At 45.0% G+C, this 20688-nt stretch overlaps 1 pseudogene across 1 annotated transcript; it reads left to right on the top strand.

Annotated features, from left to right (window-relative positions):
• Window positions 1-15494: 15494 nt before the first annotated feature.
• Window positions 15495-18920, top strand: LOC311599649 (cytochrome c oxidase subunit 6B1-like; annotated as a pseudogene). The gene is made up of 2 exons: window positions 15495-15525; window positions 18636-18920. The product of its transcript is annotated as a cytochrome c oxidase subunit 6B1-like (transcript).
• The last annotated feature ends 1768 nt before the right edge of the window (window positions 18921-20688 follow it).

The following is a 20688-nucleotide window of genomic DNA, read 5'->3' as shown; positions in this document are numbered from 1 at the left end:
CTTCCCCATGGCCAGTCCCCAGGATCCTCCTGCTCTCTCCCCATGGAAGCAGCTCCCAAACACATCACTTCCTGCTTCCCCTCTCACTGTTGACACCTTTACATACACATCCCCTGACCAAACTCCTTCCCTGTCAGACCATCCCAGCATCTCATTTGCTTCCTGGACCAGTGGGTGACTGACAGAGACTCCGGTATTAACTGAAGTTAGCCCAGGGCTTCTTCCCAGTCTCTCTTACTAGTTCTTGCACGTATCTTCTTGACTTGAGAATTATGTTCATAATAAACTTCCCATGTGGGCCTGTGGTTTTCTTTTCCAATGCCTCCATCTGCTTTGGGTATCAATGTAAAATGCTGCTCTCAAAGAATGAGAGAGTGTCCTTTTGTTTGTTTGTTTGTTTGTTTGTTTTTTGTTTTTCAAGACAGGGTTTCTCTGTGTAGCCTTGGCTGTCCTGGACTCCCTTTGTAGACCAGGCTGGCCTCGAACTCACAGCAATCCGCCTGCCTCTGCCTCCCGACTGCTGAGATTAAAGGCGTGCGCCACCACGCCCGGCTAAGAGTCTTCCCTTTAATTTTCCAGCTTTAGAAGCCTTTTGGGATAGAGTAAACATTATTTCTTCCTTAAATATTTGGCACAATTCATAAGCAAATAATAAAAAAATTTTTCCATTAGATTTATAAGCTATAACTCTTCCACCTGTACCCTGAAAAGCTCGGTAAAGGGGGTGGAGAGATGGCTCTGCTCTTCCAGAGGACATGGGTTCAAGTCCCAGCACCTCCAGGGTGGCTAGCAACTGTCTGTTACTCCGGTTCCAGGAAGACCCCTCTACTCTTGTCTAACCTGCACAAGCACTGCACACACACACAGTGCACATACAGGCAAAACACCACACTCACATAAAACAATTATTTTTTCTTTAAGCTGGATTTTGTCAGGTCCAAAGGAAACTCCAGTTCCCCAAGCTCCAAAAGGCAATCCAAATACCCAGAAACGAGCCCAACCTGAGCTACAGGAAGATTTCTGGCAGTTAGGTAAAAGCCAGCATTCCTCGGGAGCTTGTAAAACCAGTTCCCGTCTGCCAAAAAGAGTCATTTCCCTTACCTCTGGCAAAGGGGGACATATGGCTACCCATGATGCCTGTTATGAAAGTGCATGCTGGCCTCCAGGCTTCCTCAGAGTCACATTTCAAAGTCCGTGCTAGCATCTTAGCCCGTCTCACCTCCTCCCCCACCTTATACTCCCTCCAGGTGCTCACTCTTCCTATAACCTGGCCATTCTCGCCATCCTGTTCTCACTATGCTTGCTCTATTCTCTATCCCCTGCTCTTCTCCCCCTGGCCCACAGGCAGCCCTGGCCATGCCTAATCTGCTGGGCCATGTGACCGTATGGCCTCTCTTTCTCTCTCTGTCTCTGTCTCTGTCTCTCTCTGTCTCTCTCTCTGTCTCTGTCTCTCTCTGTCTCTCTCTCTGTCTCTCTCTCTCTCTCTCTCTCTCTCTCTCTCTCTGTCTCTCTCTCTCTCTCTCTCTGCTCTGGGCTCTTCCAGATGTCTCTAGCTGCTTTCTCTCTCATATCTACAGTAAAAACCTTAACCACATCATGGAGTGGGGCCGGGATGGCAGCTTATTTACTGCACCCCTCACGTATAGGAAGATAGTACAAAATGTTAGGAAGAGTTGCGCAGTGACTTTTCTTCAAAGATGAGCCCAGCTCCACATGAGCCCAAGGGTCAGAACTGGCAGAACTCTAGCCGCTTAGGATATAGAAGAGTGGAAAGACACAGACAACAGGGGACAGGATTGGCACAGCAAGTCTCAGAAAGAATGCTGCCCTGGCCTTTGCTCTGTGCATCCCCAGTAATGAGTGAGTTTATCTCTTAACCACACTGTAGTTTACCTACACAGTTTGCCAATCTGGTATGTCTACCTTAACAATTCATTAAGGCAGGTTGTGGGACTTACTCCATCCTGTGCGTTTGATTGCTCTCAATCAATCCTTCCACATTTTCCTAAAGTTCCGCTTAGAAATGGTATGTGTAGGCTGGAGAGATGGCTCAGTGGTTAAGAGCACTCACTACTCTTGCAGAGGGCCTGAGTTCTGTCCCCAGCACCCACATGACAGCTCACATGACAGTCTAGTCTGTCTGTAACTCTAGTCACGTAGTCTCCCTCTTCTGCCATCACCACACATGCGGTGCACAGACATAAACGCAGGTAAAACATACATACATGTTTTAAAATTTTAATGGCCTATAGTTAAGGATTATCCCACATTCTTATGTTCAATTTTGCGGCAAATCTAAACCTTCTTTTAAAAAGCAAAGGCAATGTTTTCAAAGCATGGGTCTGCAACTAGACTCCATAAAACAGAGAAGGTTTGAAAAACTCAGATCGGCACTGAAAGCGTCCAACAGGTTTTCCTCCTGCTCTGTCAGGTCCTGCCTGCCCTTTCTTCAGCTAAGGCTGCTGAAGCCAGAAACAATGGCAGCTGATTGATGTGGCCATGGAAAGGAGGCTGGGTTATGGGTATGAAGGGGCCCAATGGCCAGTAGCAGCCTCTGGGAACAGAGAGGACAAAGCATGAAAAGCCGCTTCCCCAAGGTTGGCAGAAGCAGACTAAGGTTTTAGACTAGAAAGTCATTGTTTTGTGACGTATGGGAAATGGGTAGTCATGTATTTTGGAAAGACATGCTCTTTCTGATGTCTTAGACCTACAGGGATCTCCATGGACAGCTACAGAAAAGGGTCAGAGAGCCAAAAAGTGGAGGCAGCAGGGAGCTGCTGTCCTGAAAGAACAGTCGAGTTCTAGGTGCGCTCTAGGTGCGCACAGTGCCACGGTACTTTGTCCTCTGTCAGCAGCACAGGCACCTACAGTTCCTCATCATCAGGACCAGACCAAACCTTGGAGTGAGGATGGTAATGCAAGGTGATGACATCAGCAGAGGAAACTCAGCAGTTCCTGGTTGGCCTGGTCTGTTGTCAATTAAACACCATGACCAAAAGCAACTTGTAGGGGAAAGGGTTTGTTTCATACTATGTTTCTAGGAAACAACGTATCACTAAGAAATCAGAGGAAAAGCCTAGAGGCAGGACCTGAAGCAAAGACCATGGGGAATGCTGCTTACTGGTTCATTTGCTGATTCGTGTGCGCTCTCTCTCTCTCTCTCTCTCTCTCTCTCTCTCTCTCTCTCTCTCTCTCTCTCTCTCTCTCTCTCTCTCTCATGCTCAGCAATACTTAACTTTTTATTGATTTTTTAATGAATCTCACATCATGCACCCCTATCCCACTCATTTCTCTGTCCCTTCATATCTGCCCTCTGCCCTTGCAACCTCCCCAACCCCCCAAAAATGAACCTCAATTGATGTTCCTTCTTCCCAGTTGATGTCAAGTTGAAAATAGACAGTTACCAATACATTGAGCCATGTGTCTGGAGCCACCAATACAAGTTTAGTTTGTTCATGCCTTCCTCCAAAAATCTTCTGAAACCATGGAAATTACTAATGCAAAGTGATCATATAGCCCACTCTAGAAAATCAATTAAAAGCCTGTGGTTCCCTTTATTAAGTGAGCAGCCTAGTCATTTTTTGGTCAATGCCAGCTCACTTCAGCCTTGCTTGTTCATAATATGAGGCTTGGTCTGATTTCTGCTGTTTCTGTGTCCTATGATATCATCATCCGGTATGAGAGGCATCTCCCTAGAGCTGGCTGGAATTAAATAAATGGCTGCCGCAAAGACACAGAAAAGACCCTGAGGCCTGCCCAGCTCCGTGAGACCCATTGTCAAACAGGAAACTCCTCGAACACTGTGGGCTTAATGCTGGTAGGAAGGGTGGGACACTATGTCTCAAAGTTCATCCTGCTTAAGACCCTGGATAAACAAGAGGACCACAGGGCAGGGTCATGTCTAGACAGTAACTCACAGGTAAAAGAAAGGAAAATCATGGTGTTATCATGAGATAGAACAAGAACAACTGTAAGGAGAAGATGAGTTTAAGGACCTTGATGACAAGCAACATGTGTGACTTGGACATAGTCCAGGCAGAAGAACCTGAAGTACCTGGCTCCTCCCGTGAGGAGGAAGCTTGTGCCTTTTACAAAAAGGAAAACGAAGACAGGCAACTGGTTTTCAGGAGGAAAGACGCAATCCCTTTGTGACAGGTTGGTCAGTAACACTTGGAGCCTACTGGTTTCTCCCACCCAACTCACATCATGCAGAATACATGGCTTCTGCCATTTCTCTTGGTTTGGGTTTTTCTGAGAGAGGGTTCTTGAAATCATGATCCTCGCGAAGGTGTGGATCCTCTAAGTGCCGCTTTTTGAAGGGTTAACAGCAGTAGGTATGTCCTGGAGAAAGGAGGCTTTCTAACCATAAGTGACCTCTGTAATTTGCATGGCAGCTCCTCAGCTACAAAGTGATGCATCGAACAGCACATCTGATTGTGGGTGAATGCAGTCTCTCCTGGACCGTGGCATTCCGAAGCATGACCACGTATGAACCACCCTCTACACAGCCCGGCAGCGGCGGTGGGAAACAGGCCACAGGGCCAACATCCAGAGAGACCCATTATCCAACTGGGACTAACCGACATGTAAAGAGAGGGGCAGAAGAGTGGACCCCAGTTCCAGGCACATGCTTCACAGGGTATGCCTAACCACTTGACATGGTGACACTATATCATCCCTATAAAGTCCACTCTCATGAACTGAACTATATGATGAAGGGTTTTTGGGGGTGGGGGATGGAGGGTTAGTTTTTTTTTCTTTCTTTCTTTCTTTTTTTTTTTTTTTTTTGGTTTGTTTTTTTGTTTTGTTTTTTGTTTGGTTTTTGGTTTTGTTTTTTGTTTGGTTTTTGGTTTTTTGAGACAGGGTCTCTCTGTGTAGCCTTGGCTGTCCTGGACTCGCTTTCTAGACCAGGCTGACCTCAAATTCACAGTAACCTGCCTTCCTCTGCCTCCTGAGTGCTGGGATTATAGGCGTGCTCCACCCAGCCCAGCTGCTTTTTTTTTTTTTTTAATATTCATGTTTTAAGTAGCCTGTGATGTGTGTGTGTTTGTGTGTGCGTGTGTGGATGTGTACGTGTAGCCACAGGTTGAATGTACCTGTTAGCAAGTGGACCACTGGAGGCTAGCCTTGAAATATGACCATTCTGGCCACCCTCTGCTTCTTGGTTACAGGCTCAATGTGAGCAGCCACCTCCAGCTCCTGCAGTCACATTTCCCCCGACGATGTGATGGACTGTGTCCCTTCTGAAACCATAAGGCAAAATAAAGCAAACCCTTCCTCTTGTCTAGTATGTGGATACAGCAGTTGAGAAAAGTAACTACTACACTCCCAGTAACTGCAGACCTTGACACAGATGACTGTCCAAGAAGATCAGCCCATACAGCCAACAATGTCCTCACCCCAGGCTGGGAAGGGTAACAGATGTTTTTATGCACATAGAAAGTGCAAGGAAGGGACCTACTCCCTCCTAGGAACCAATAACTGCTTCTGGTAGGGGACTGGCAGCCAAAATGAGCGAAAGAGAGAGCTTTTCCCGCTTTCATCCTATTAGGATTATTAACGTAAGTATGTATCCCTTCTTCAATTAAAGAAAACAAAAAAAGTAATAGATATGTTAATGATGTTGATTGAGACAATCATTTAAGCCATGAGTACATATTTCAAAATGTCTCATTGCATAATGGAAATATCTACAGTTTTGTCCTTGCAGTTCTGAGATTCAAATCCAGGTTCATCCATCCATGTGGTAGGCACTCTACTGCTGACCTGCAACTCCCAACCCAACACACCTTTTATTTGGCAACTACCCTTTGGTAAAACTGAAAAGAAAGGTGACTAAGAAAAACTTTTATAAGAACTCATAAGTTTAAAAGATCCCTAGACAATAAAATTAGAACAGCATCCCTACATGTGCCAGTATCTCTTAGATACTCAGAGCAATGAGGTAGGTTCTGAGAAATGTGTGATGGGTGACTTCATCTTTGTGTGAACACCATAGAGGGTTTTGCACCTCCTAGAAGCCCTAGGTCCATCACTCCAAGCAGCTTCTAGAGGCAATGAAGAGGCTGAAGCTACTGTTGGCGCCACACAGCATCTTGTTTGGCGGTAAACTTTTCTTTATATGTAGACGCATGCTCTAACATAACAATACAAGCACAGTCATTTGTTATCATTACAAGTGTCATATAGTATGCCTGGTTGTAAATGCATTGATTGCCTTTCTATGACTGACAGCATCACCACAGAGTCATGTGCTGGGCTATGATGCTATATCAGCTATGATGTCACAAGACGACAGGAAATGTTCAGCTCCATTACAGTCTTATGGGACTACCATGACAAATGCAGTCTAGCATTTACCAAAAATGTCCTTGTGCAGCACATGACAACATGTGCTCACAAGACTTAAAAGCAGTAGCTCAAATGCTTTTATATGCATGTTTGTGGTAGTGCGATACACTCTAAGGGGAAAATGACACACATGCCCATCCACGGGTAAACAAGATGTGGTGTGGCTCTGTAAGAGACTGGCACATGTAAAGGCAAACCTCAAGAATGTTACTCTAAGCAAAAGCTAAACTAGTTACCTTTCTCCTTGCTATGACAAAATATCTGGCGTAGTGCAATTTAAGGAAGAGAAGGGTTTGTTGGTGGCCCACGATCTGAGTCCATCATGGCGGTGAAGTCCTGGCGGCCCGACCTTTAGACAGCTGGTCATATGTGCAGTCCAGAAGCAGAGAGTGGGGGATGCTTGTGCTCGGCTTACTTCCTCTTATTCAGTTCAGGACCTCAGCTCATGGATGAAGCCTTCAGGGAACCTAAACTAGATGATAATGGCTCACAGCCATGCCCTGAGCCCAACCTAGTGTAGGTAATCTCTCACAGCCATGTCCTGAGCCTAACCTAGCCTAGGTAATCTCTCACAGCCATGCCCTGAGCCCAACCTAGTCTAGGTAATCTCTCACAGCCATGTCCTGAGCCCAACCTAGTCTAGGTAATCTCTCACAGCCATGTCCTGAGCCCAACCTAGTCTAGGTAATCTCTCACAGCCATGTCCTGAGCCCAGCCTAGTCTAGGTAATCTCTCACAGCCATGCCCTGAGCCCAACCTAGTCTAGGTAATCTCTGGTAGGTATGCCCTGAGCCTAACCTAGTCTAGGTTATCTCTGGTGCGCATGCCCTGAGCCTTGTTTCCTGGTTGATTTCAGACCCTGTCTAGCTGACAACATCAACCACCACAGACGCTTACTTTTAAAAATCCTTGCATTATATGATTCCATTTGTATGACATACATGGGGTAGGTAAATCCATACATAGAACACAGCTGGTGGTTATGGGGGGGCTAAAAGAGAAAAGAAGTGGGGGAGCAACTGCCCTTTGGACATGAGACTTCTTTTTAGAGTAAAGAAAAAGTTCAGCGTTAAACAATAAGTAGTTGTATGACATGGTGACTGTATCAAATGCCACCAGAGTGTTCAGATAAAAATAATGTTTTGCCTGCAATCCCAACATTTGGGAGGCTGAGGCAGGAGGATCAGGAGTTCAAAGTCATCTTCATTATCCTTGGCTACCTACCTAGTTATGGCTCTGTTCCCGGAAAGGCCACTGGGCACCAAGCCGGAAGTGTACACTTTTCCGCTGGAAGATCCGAGCAACAAAAGCATGGTGTCCCGACTTCATTTCTCTCAGGGGCATCAGGCTCCAGACAGGGGAGGGTGGAACGTAGAACAAGATCCGTGCCACAAGATTATGGGTCCAGGCGAGGTGCGAGAGAAAAAGATCTCTCCTCCCCCCACCCCCAGCAAAGTGTCTAGTTAACTCTTTTAGTCCAACAGCCACTTTAGCAGCAAAGGGTTCAGATAATCACCTGCTCCTGATCAGAGTACAGCTTGAAAGCGGGTTCTGGAGCTGAAGTTCAGGGTGACCATGAAGGTCCGGCCTGCAACATTCTGTCTGGCAGTCAAGTGCCAGGGTCCAGTGATGAATTCTTCAGGGAGAAAGGGGGCCCTTCTTTCCCCGGTGCTACAGCTCAGAATAAAAATCCAGCCTCAGACAATCTTCGATCTTCGGTGAACTAGATGGTGCACCCTTTATTTTATGTGAAACAGGGACTTAAAAACCTTGGGCAGTGGGAGGGGCTTTGAGGATGAATGCACCTCATTGGCTGAGACTCGGATGGAAGCAGTGCTCTATTTGCATGGGGAATGATAACAGGTGACAGCTCACTTGACTGACCACCTGAAGCCACCTTGGGGCTGTGTCACATGCTTGAGGCAGGCATGGAAACAAAGAGACAGCTTTGTCCCACACCTGTTTCTCAGGATGAGATTTCCAGAGTTTGAACATCCTCTATCTCAGCAGTTCCGTGCCAGTTCCCCTGAAGGCCCATACTCAGTGACTTTGAGGCCAGCCTGGGCCATATGAGATATTGTCCTAAAAAAAAAAAAAGAAGAAGTTAGAGCTTCATGTGGTCCTTTGGCCTCCACATTTGGACTGTGGCGTGTGGGACCCACACACATACACTAATACATAAATGTATTTTTGTAAGTTAAAGAAAATGAAGATTTTGCAGTGCCATATGAAGATGCCAACTGTTGGCAAGAGATTGCAAGCCGAGCCACATAAGAAGGAGGTTTACAGAAGTTGGAAATGGCAGAAAAACAGAATCTGTCCTAAAGCTTCCAGATGGGATATAACCTTATGAGAATTCTCCTGCAAGGGAAGTCTGAATATTCACAGTACAAAGAAGGACCCTGAGAATGGACTTGTCCAAGTTTGCTCTTCAAAAATACGCCCCCCACACACTGGCAGCTGCATATTTGCCGCTCCGGGTCTTCTTTTCCCCTCAGGGTGTCCAGACACCATCACACACCAGGCTGAGCTGGAAGGAAGGAAGCTTAGTAAAAGCAAATGGGTTACGCAGCATCAGCCGGCACTGAGTGAGGAAGAAACACGGTTTTCAGTGAAACAGCTCTTTTTATTGGGGTGTGTGTGTGTGTGTGTGTGTGTGTGTGTGTGTGTGTGTGTGTGAATCAGGGCTGTGTAAACCTGGGGGTGTGGGTAGGGGTATTCTGGGTGAATGTTCATCATTGGCTGGGGCCGAGGTGCTTCATTCGCCTGAAGAGGAATCCCAGGTGCCACTTGGATACGTCCTTATAGGAGAGAGGACATTTAACCTGAAACCTGGCCACCAGGCTATATAACTACCTCAAGGGTGGCAGAGGTGGGGGTCACACAGGCTATGTGTGCTGGGATGTGCAGGCCCATAGCATGGAGGGAGCAGTCCTATTCTTGTCGGTCTCAGGATGAGGATTTTGGGATTCAGACACGCATCAACCTCACATTTGCTCTGGACCAGCTCCCCAGGTCACACACTTTCCAGCTCCACACATAGTGAGATGAACTCAAATTGACACTAATCCTCCTAAGGCTTGCCCAGGAAGCCATCATGCTGGGAACTATTTTGCATATTTTTGGTTGTTTGCTTGCTTTGTTTTCTTTCCTCATGGCTATTATGTCCATTTTCCCCCCTTCCTTAGAAGCATGTTCAGTGCACAGAACAATGCCTAGTTTCTGGTTAAGGGTGTACAATGCTCTTGAAAAGAACCCGTGCTAGGTGGCTTAGACCACCCACAACTCCAAATTCAGTGGAGCCAATGCCTCTGCTCTCCTAGGGCCCCAGTGTTCACCTGCACAGATCCTGCTCCGCCCCCATACCACACACATACCATAACTAAAAATAAACTATTCTTTTTAAGTTCCCTGGAACCAGAATGATGTCTCAGCACTCACATGGCAGCTCGTAAGTGTCTATAACTCCTGTTCCAAAGGATCCAACACCTCTTTCTGTGCATGCATGTGGTACACAGACATGCAGGAAAAATATGCATGTGGTGGTGGTGATGATGGTGGTGGTGGTGGTGATGATGATGGTGATGGTGGTGGTGATGATGGTGATGGTGGTGATGATGATGATGATGATGATGTTCCCCAACTGCAAAGCTTCACCTAGAGACATTTATTTCTACATGGCTCCAGAGGCTGGAAGTCCAAGATCAGTATAACCACAGGGCTAGCTCTTCTGGAGCCTCTCTCCTTGCCTTATAGGTAGCCATCTTCTCATCTGTCTTTACAGAGTCTTCCCTCTGTGGGTGTCTATGTTATGTCCCAATCACCTCTTCCCAGAAGGACATCGGTCACCCCGGACTTGGCTCCACCTCAGTGAACTCATTTTAACCTAATTACCTCTTTATAGACTCTTGCTCAGACCACAGTCGAAATCTGAGGTACTAGGGATAAAGCCTTCAACATATGAACTTAGGGGAGACACAGCTTAGCCCTAACAATGAGAATGTTGTATTGTTAACTCACCCGCAGTATATGTTCATGTAATAACACGTCACTGACAATACTATTTTCAGTACTGTTCTGGGAACAGGTGCCCTGGCAAGGCAGGCAGCGAGGCAGCTGAGGCCTTACAGAAGAAAGAACACACTCCATTTTCATTGCATATAAATATGAATTTGCTTTGAGATTTTTGCTACTATGTCTCTGACGCATCTGCTTTCTCTATAAAGTAGCAAGCAAAGTCACCTGCTGAAAGGGAGGCATTGTTCTTGTTAGGAGAGCCAGGACCTTGCTGAGAAAATTATAGCCAGCCATTTCTACATTCATGGATGCTTCCCTCATGGATGCTTGTCTGATCTCTGAAATCCAACCTGTTTTGTTCAAACAGAACAATTGCTCAGGAAACTGGGACAAGACAATCACAAGTTCAAGACCAGCTACTTAGCAACAAGATAGTGCCTCTAAACAAAACAAAACCATACCCTTGATGACCCTCCGGATCTTGGACGACTGAACAACCGGCTCTCTCTGTCAGATGGGCTTGAGAACTTGTGTCTTGGAAGCTCAGGAAGTGGGTATAACAGAAAAACCAAAATAAGGGGTCAACCCGAGTCTCAGAACTTCCTAAGTTGTATACATGCAGCTACTGTCAACCTTTGAGCCTGGTCCAGCAGCTGGGATTGTAGTTTAGTGATAGAGCATGTACTTAGCATGAGTGAAGCCCTGGGTTCAATTCTCAGCACCAAAAAAGAATAAATAAGAACTGCTGCCCAGCCATGGGCAGATTCTATGAGCTAGCACTATGTACAACACAGCCATTAGGCTTCTGAACATACTCAGCACTCAAATTTGGCTTTTTGCTTCTGTTTTGAAACAGGGCCTCACTACGTATCCCTGGCTGGCCTGGAACTCACTCTGTAGACCAGGATAGCCTCCAACTCACAGAAGTTGGGATTAAAAATGTGCCACCATTCTGGGGTTCAGATTCGGTTCTTCATCTCTCCCGCCACCTTCACTTTACTGCTTGCTCAGCCTCCATCTTTTGTAGCTGCTTCTTGGACCTGAGTTCTCATCCTTGGCTGGTGGTAAGGCCTAATGTTCTCCATTATTCCCTTAGTAGTAATCTTCAAACCTGGCTTCAGCGATCTGAGATACCATTTTAGCCACGTACACCAGAACCCCACTGGGTAACATTTCTGAAACTTACTCTAGCCTCAATAGATATCAAACAATATCAAACAAAAGATAGACTAAAACAATTGGATTAAATAGTAGGGATGACAAGTGTATATTGTTTTGGGGAGAGAGGTGCACACGTGTGCACATGTATGTGGGCTCTTATACACGTAGGCAAAGGCCAGAGAAATATCAGGTGTCTTTCCCCATTGCTCCTCATCTCATTTTTTTAAGACAGGGTCTCTCAGTGAATGCAAACCAGCCATTTCAGCTAAGCTGTTTGGCCAGTGAGCTCCCAGAAGCAAATGCTCCTTCCCCAAATGCTGGGTAACAGACAAACATTCCAAAGTAGAAAGAGAAGAAAGAGAGAAACAGAGGAAAAGAAGGGAAGAGAGAAGGGGAATCACGGACAGAAGGAGGGGAAGACAGTAAAAGTAATGAGAGAAAACTGGAAAAGTCTTCAGAGTAGGGAAGGGCACTTGACGATGATGGCTAATCTTCTTGTCGACTTGGATGGATTCGAGACTACTGAGGAGACGCTGTTCTGGGTGTGTCTTTGAGAGCATTTCCAGAGAGATTTAACTGAGCAGGAAGGTAGGCAGCACCATCCCTCAGGCTGGGAGTCCCAAACTGAATAGAAAGGAAGAAGCCAGTTGGGCACCAGCGTTTGTCTCTTTCTGCTTCCTGAGTGTGGATACATTGTGACCAGCTGCCTGACGCCACCCTAGGTAAAGCCTCTCTCATCACCACACCTTCCCCAAGTCATGATCCCCAAAATATTTTTCCTTTTTTACCTTGCTTTTGTTAAATATTTTGCCAAAAGAATAAGAAAAGTAGTACACACACACACATACACACACAGTGATAAAAAAAAAAATCAAGCAACATTAAATAAAACATTTGTAGATTTGTCTTGGCTGTAATTTGTATCTGGAATGTTCCGCAAAGGCCTATGTATTGAAGGCTTGGTACTAAGCTTGGTGCTATTGGGAGACGGTGGAACCATTAAGAGGTGAGGCCTAGTGGCAGGATTTAGGTCTTTGCAAGTATACCCCTGAAGGGACTTTCAGAACAATGGTTTCTTTTTATTAAAGGCATGTGTCTACCTGCATGAATTTATATGTGCCACCTAAGGGCAATACCCTTGGAGGCCTACACACACATGTGAACACACACACACACACACACACACACACACACACACACACACACACGTCTATAAGCTGATAAAGAGCTAGCAAAGTATAGGTAGAAATGACTCAAAATGCCCAAAATTCAAAATGTTCCTGGATATGAGACCATCTACTAGAGTATGGTCAACTATATAGGAGATAACAGTGATTGGGAGACCAGGCCCAGGGCCTATGCAAGCTCAAGATGAAAGGATTAGCTAGCCTGACTCCATCTTAGGCCTGTCCTCCATCTTCAGTTCTGGGAAAAACTGTAAAAACCACCAGGACTGAGGGACCACCCATCAGCCAAGGACAGATGGATGCTCCCAATCCCAAGATAGATTACTGTTGCTTCCCATATCCTGCTGACTCCACACGTTACTGACTCCCTGGTCCTCACCACATCCCGCCAACTCCAGCCTTGTTAAAAATAATGAGTCCATCTGGCACTGACCAGTCTAGATAAGATTACCCCCCACCCCCAAACACACACACCTTCCCGCTTATGGTTTTTGATTTAAGAAGACTGTAACAGTCTTGCTCTGGGTTGTAGTTCCAACTCCAGAGCTTGGAGCTGCGTCCCTGGCTGCCAGTAAGTGCTGCCTGGAAAATAAACTTTTTGTTCTACTATAGGGTGTCCTTGGTATTTCCTTTGCGTGACTCCAGACCCACCAAAGCCAGACAAAAACCCCAGCGTGGAGGGGAGATGTGGACATGGAGTCTCACCCCTAGCTGAGAAGCTGTCGGCAATTAATAGTTGGTGGGAGATACATAAAAATATAGACATGGCATGAGGTTAGAGGTCGCCAGGTGTGGCCCCGTGGGGTCAGGGCTGCCGGGGCAGCTCTCGGCACCTTGCCGCGTAGGTCTGCTCAGGGTGTCGTACATGTTTGCGTACCTGCACAGTGGCTGGCAGGTAGACCAGGCCATCCTTTCAGAGGAGGACCGGGTGGTCGTCATTCATTTTGGACACGATTGGGACCCCACTTGTTGATGGACGAGGTTCTGTACAAGATCGCAGAAAAGAAACAAACACGTTGTGATTGATTTGGGCACTGGCAACAAGAAGAAGCTCAGCTGGGACACGGAGAACAAGCAACAGTAGGAGGAGATCGTAAAGACCATGGTGCCGGCAAAGGCCGGATCTGGTGGTGTCACCCAAGGACTACTCCACAAACTACAGACACTGAGCACTGCCCTCACGGGCTGTGCACAGAACACTCGGAGCCTCTTCCGTGTAGAAATACTCAGATCCTCATAGCCTTTGAAAGAGCCTGCGGCGAAATATGGCTGTAGGACTGGAGGATCCTTGAGCTGAGGGTTCCGGGCCCTTAGCTAGCTGAAGCAAATAAACATAGTGAAGGAACAGTTTGTTTGCTTTTTTTTTTTTAATTTAAAACAAAATAAGATTTTTTAAAAAGTAAATAAAAATTAATATATATATATATAGACATGAAAAAGCATTAAAATGTTCACTTCATTTACATAAATGCTAACCGAACCATGCTAAAACATCATTTTCACCTATCAGGTTAACAAGAATAAAAGAATGAGCTAAGATAGTCTGTTAATAAGATTACATCAGAAAACCCCTCATTCACTGTTAGTAGCAGTGCACACTGGTAAAATTTATGAAGGGCAATTTATCAGTAACTATCAAAATTACAATACATGGGCATTTTGACCCATAAATTTTAGTTCAAAAAATTTATTCCATGGATATTCATTTAATTGTGAAATGGCTGGGAATACGTTAATTCATGTCAATGTTGTTTGTCATCTAAAATTCTAAATAGTAGCTAATATAAGAAATAATTTAACAGAACTACTCTGGGGCTGTAGAGATGGCTCAGTAGGTAAAGTGTGCGCTGTGTGAGCACGCAGTCTCACCTTGGGATCCCCAGAACCTACACAACGTCGATGCAGGAGCGAGGGTCTGGCGCTGTGTTCTGAAATCCCACCACTAGCAAGGTGAGATGGGAGACGGAAGCCAGAGAATCCCCACAGCCTGGAGGCCCTTTCTCCCTACCAGGGACAGATCCCTAAGGAAAGTAGACTCTCCTTCTCCCAGAAGCTATCAATGCTAATATCTCCTCAGGCTGGGGTGGGATTCTATTTGGCTTGAACTTATGCAGGTCTTGTGGACGCTGTCTCAAGCGCTTTGCGTTCATATGCAGCAGACTATGCGACAGTGCATGGTCCCACATCGGAGAGAGAGTACGTGACCAGCGCGGACTGGCCTGGATGGGTTTTAAAAATAAAATAAAGAGGATACAAGGTTGAGTGGGTATGAAAGGAGAGGGCAGGAATCTGGGAGGAGTTGGGTGAATATTCAAAATATACAGTATGAAATTCTGAAAAAAAAATTTAATTTTGAAAAATTTTAAGAAATCCTGTCTCAAACAAGGTGGAAGGTGAAGGCTGACACCAGAAGTTGTCCTCTGACCATCATAGGCATGTTCTAGCATGTGTGTACACACACACACACATACACACACACACACACAACACACACGGTAAAAGGCACAAAGATTTTATTTCATTAAAGTAAGATTTACCCTCTTAACAAAACTATTAACTATGCTGTAGTTAATTGTTTTCTATAGGAAGGTGTTATGTTTAAAATAATGAAAAAATAAAAAACAAAAGAAAAAAACTAAAACCAAAACCAAATCCCTCCCAAAACCCAAAAGAAAGACTCCAGGAATAAAACTTCAAAAGTGTGCGACATTATAACTCTGGCCCTCCACGTGGGTCTGCAGAACTGTTAATTCCTCACAAAGCTGGGCTGGGGCCAAAATGGCCCCATCTCTGCCCACTGCCTTGGCAGGTAATCTGGTTCCCATGCAGAGCCTGGTCCTTGCAGTGCTATATTGACAAGTGGGCTTCAGGGAAAACAGAGCCACTCGGAAGAAAAGTAAAATCAATGAGAAAGAGTGCTCACTCTCTCCAGACAGGTTCTTATTAAGTCAAACATATAAGAGTTGATCAAAAAGATTTCTTATAAAAAAAATCACATAAACCAAAATATTTATAGCTGGTGTATTGCATCAGAGTGGTTCTAAGAAAATATCAGAACGAAAACATTTTGTAGGCTGTTTGCCTGTAAAAACTGGTTGTTTCAATCTTGTAAAGATGAAAAACAGCTTTTTTTAAAAAAAAAAAAAAAGATAGTCTATTTTTTTTTTAACAACCTTCATTCCCTAAATAGCTTATTTTTTAGTTTGCAAGTAATTTGAAAGCTTTATTTAAATGTAAATTGGGTGGATGGAGGTGGTGAGGTAAATTGATATACAGAAGATCAAATGTCGCTGAGAAAAACCCCTGGCCTGTATATTCAGAGCACTTAAGAATGCTCATTTGTCTCTTGTGCTTGGTACTGGAGAAAGAAGTAGCTGGGAGTTGGCAAAAATAACAAAAGGGAAACTGTAAAACCGCCTGTCTGAAATCTGTTCTTTCTTCGGGGTTCTTTGGGCCAGGCCAACTTCTTCGTGCCAGTGCCGTCTCACATCAGCCACCCTGAGCACGAGAAATCGGCACATCTGATCCCGTTCCAGCCAGCTCGTGTTGTCTGTCAGGCTGGGTGTGCTGTGGCTTTGTCTGAATTCATGGGAGGGATTACAGTACCAATGGAGGGGCGGGGGCGGGGAGGGATGACAATTCCATACCCTTTCAACTAATAAGTGATGAAAATAGGGTTTTTTTAATCTGATTTTTTTTTTCTCAAAAGAGTCACTAAACAAGCCTGAAAGAAGCCTCCCTGTGTGGAGAGCTGGTTTCATTTTGTGAAACATAGTCCCTGAAGGCTTTCTAAGAAATCACTGGCCTCAAATCACATTATTGACAAGCTAGAAATTTGCTTTGGTTGTTTAAAAGATGGCTCCTTTCCAATGAACTAGAGCCAGAATTGAGTAATTTATGCAAATATCTACAGACACTATTTATTAAAATACTGTGGGACAAGCAATACGGCAAGCATAGCAGTGTCCCAAGCGGCATGACAAACAGGTACCAGACTTAACAGTGCAAGCACCGCACTTCTATACAGGCTTTTCCAAATTGTAAAATGGTCACCTCTTTGAACAGGAAGTTGAAAAACAAAAACCAGAAACCAAAACCAAAAACCACTAAAAGCAAAGCAGATCTTAATTACTAACAGACAACCATTTTTTTTTCTTATTTCTGAAGCAATTCATTCAATGTTGGCAAAAGGAGCATTTTACAATAAAAGCCAACAAACGTATCACAGCAGTGCCTGTGTAGAGTTAAAATACTCATTCGTACAGTACAGTACACCTGTCTATTCCCTGCTATGATGCCAGCATCCCCTCAGGCGAACTGCACTGGGCTAGTCTCTCCTCAGAAGAACTCAGTTCCTTCACATCCTATCAGGCAGGAAGCAGCGCCAAAGGCAGGTTGAACCGAGGTCAGTTGCTTGAAGATGCCAAAGCCAGGCAAAAAGTCAGAAAAGCGGATTCAAGCATGGGTGGAGGTCTGAAAAGAAATAGCCAGATACCTCAAGTTCAAGCCGGGACAAACTCCCAAAGCAGAGATGATTTAGGAGTCAATCTAAGAACAAATTAGGCAGGGAATTCCTGAACGGGCACTTTAAAGGTGGCGGGTGAAGGCAATTCCTGGCTGTCAACTTGACAACATCTGGAGTTAACTGGAATCCGGAAACAGAGGGCACACCCGTGAGGGAGTCTTTGCTTGGTCTGAAGCAGATGAATTCACTTCTCGTCCAGACTTTTGAGGTGGCAAGATTCTTACTTCTTGATCCGGATGCTGAGGCAGGAAGACCCACCTCTGATCTGGGCCACACCTTGTGCTGGGAGCCTATAGGAAGACACGGAAGATGGGAGCTTCTGCTCTTTGCCTGCTCGTTCTCGTTCTCACCTGGCTAGTGAGTCCATTCCTTCACTGGCCTTCCAGCCTACTTTTTTGGAACTTCATCATAAACTGAAGACCAGTTGTGGCATCCAGCTGTGTGGAGCGAGAAACTTCTGGATTCTTGGTCTTGGCGATCATAGGCAGCCATTGTTGTGTTAGCTGGATCACAGCTAATAAATCCCCTTTTTATATTTACACATTCATTCTGTAAGTCGTTTCTCTTAAAAAAAAAAAAAGAAAGAAAGAAAAAGAAAAAGCAAGAACCAAAAAACCCTGACTAAAAGCCAGACACGGTGGCGCTCGCCTTTAATCCCAGCACTCGGGAGGCAGAGGCAGGCAGAGCACTGTGAGTTCGAATCCAGCCTGGTCTAAAAAGCGAGTCCAGGACAGCCTCTCAAAAAAAAACACAAACAAACCGAAAACAAAACCCTGACCACCACGGTAGCCAAGAAACTATGGAGTCGGTGCGGCTGTATCCGCACAGACATTCTGTGGCACTCAGGATCTTTTCTGCAACGGGGTTCCTGCTGGCTTTAAAGAAATAGGATTTTGAAAATATTAGCAAAAGGTCCAAGAGCCACTAATTCAAGGTGGAGACCTGGCCGTGCACCAATGGGTGCTGTCACTACTGTCCTCAAAAGAAAGAGCTGCAAGAAATGCACTTGCTAAAGAATGCCTTCAATGTTGTTTAAGCAGCAAATTCAGGGCGATTATAACTATAGTGCTCTTGAAACACAAAGTAAATGTGACGTAACACTCAAGTCCCAGGTCACTCTCTGAGCACATCTCCTGAAGGCTGGGGAGGTAGCACAGCCAGCAGAGTACTCATCTATACGCACAAAGCCGTGAGTTCAATCCCCTGAACCACAGAAAACTGGGCATGGTGGTTCACAGCTGTAGTGTCATCACTGAAGGCAGGAATATCAGAAGTTTAAGGTCATCTATGGGTACACATTGAGTTAAAATATAATAAAATATAAAAATTATATGTATGGCCCATCTGATATTGGCATCTTTGCTAAGGGTCACATTGAACTAACCCTGCTCCAGGGCAGGCTTTAGGAGTCAGCACGGCGGCTGAAGACACCAAGGCTAAGATAAAAAACTACAAAACTGCTGGCCTTGACAAGCCGCTTCCCAAACCAGAACCAGACCAAGAACTGCTGGCAGAACTACCTGGACTTCCACCACTGCGCGGAGGCATCGACCACTCGGGGGGTGATGTCTTCGGGTGTGAGTGGTACCGGTGCGTGTACAAATCCCTCCGCCCTGTATCATCGGTCTCAGCCTGGGTTGACTGCAGAGCAGAAGGCACCGTTTCCTGGGAAGATCTGACCTGGCTCCACCCGCCTCTCCTGTTCTCTGTCCCTACCCTGAATCATGATGCAACTACTACTACTAATAGAAATTCACTGGAAAAGTTTTGGAAAATGTATGTATGTACATATGTGTGTGTGTGTATATATATATATATATATGTGTGTGTGTGTGTGTGTGTGTGTGTGTACGTATTTGTGTATGTGTGTATCTATCTGTGTGCATGTGTATGTGCATATGTATTCATGTATATATATGTATTTGGACATACATGTGTGTGTGCATGTATATGTGTGTATATATATTCATGTGTGTACATGTATGTGTGTATGCATGTATATATATGCATGTGTATATGTATGTATATATATGTGTGTACTATGTATGTATGTGTGTATGTGTGTATTATTGAGCCAGCGGTAGTGGTGCATACCTGAATACTATCACTCAGATGCCAGAGACAAGAGGATTGAAAGGTTTTAGAACAGCTTTGGCTATAGAACAGGATTCTGTCTTTTTTTTTTCTTTTTTTGGTTTTTTGAGACAGGGTTTCTCTGTGTAGCCTTGGCTGTCCTGTACTCACTTTGTAGTCCAGGCTGGCCTCGAACTCACAGCGATCCGCCTGCCTCTGCCTCCCGAGTGCTGGGACTAAAGGCATGCGCCACCACGCCCGGCTAGGATTCTGTCTTTTAAAAAACAAAAAATAGCCAGGCAGCAGCAGTGGCAGTGGCAGTGGCGGTGGTGGTGGTGGTGGCAGCACACACCTTTAGTCCCAGCACTCAAGAGGCAGAGGCATGGGGATTTCTGTGTGTTTGAGGCCAGCCTGATCTACAGGATGAGTTCCAGGACAGCCTGGCCTACACAAAGAAACCTTGTCTTGAAAAGCCAAATAGATAGATGATTGATAGATAGATAGATAGATAGATAGATAGATAGAATAAAAAACAAAAATTAAAAATTAAAAACCCCGAGATGTAACAAGAATAAATTAATAAAAACTTTTTAAAAATTAAAATAAAATAAAAAAATTAAAAACCCCCAAACCTAGTAATGGACACCTGCAGCCAGGCAGTATGCTGAAAGGTGGGGATAAAAAGTTAAACAAAACACAAACAAAAAAATTTAAAGCTAAACCAAGTGAGTGTGGAGAGAGGGTTCAGCAGTCAAGAACACTGGATGCTCTTGCAGAGGACCTTGATTTGGTTCCCAGCACATACATGGTGACTCACAACCATCTGCAACTCCAGATCCAAGGAATCCAGTGCCCTCTTCTGCCCTCCATAGGCACCAGGACACTCACATGGCATACATGCAGGCAAAACACCCATACATATAAAATAAAATATAAAAGTTACAGAGAAATAATAAAGTAAATTAAATACAGTCTATGTTATTATTGAACTCACAAGAAAAAAATAATAATAATCCTGTTTCACTGTAATATGGACACTGAATGGAGAAAGCATAGTGTGTAAAGATAAGATGGTGGAAAACCATCAAAGGCCAAGAACTGAGGCCCCAAAATATCCCCACCTGCAAGGAGGAAAAGCAGTAGCATAGTTTAAAAACAATAATAAGGCACAAAGTACTGAATTACCAGCAAGTACCTTCAAAGCATGGTTCTAAAGAACACACACATGTGCTTTACATCAAAGTGGTTAGGGCGCCTTTTATTTGCTTGTGGTGGTGCTGGGGTTGAATCTAGACTCTCACACCATGGACTCACGTACCCAGCTGCTTCACTTCATCCCACAAACTGCTTCCGAAGGCCTAAGCACATCGTGAT

The sequence above is a fragment of the Acomys minous genome (genome assembly GCF_964271855.1).
Source record: "Acomys minous genome assembly, chromosome: 6".
Taxonomy (NCBI): Eukaryota; Metazoa; Chordata; class Mammalia; order Rodentia; family Muridae; genus Acomys; species Acomys minous.
Note: the sequence above shows the minus strand (reverse complement) of the source record. Positions and strands in the feature narration are given on the sequence as shown.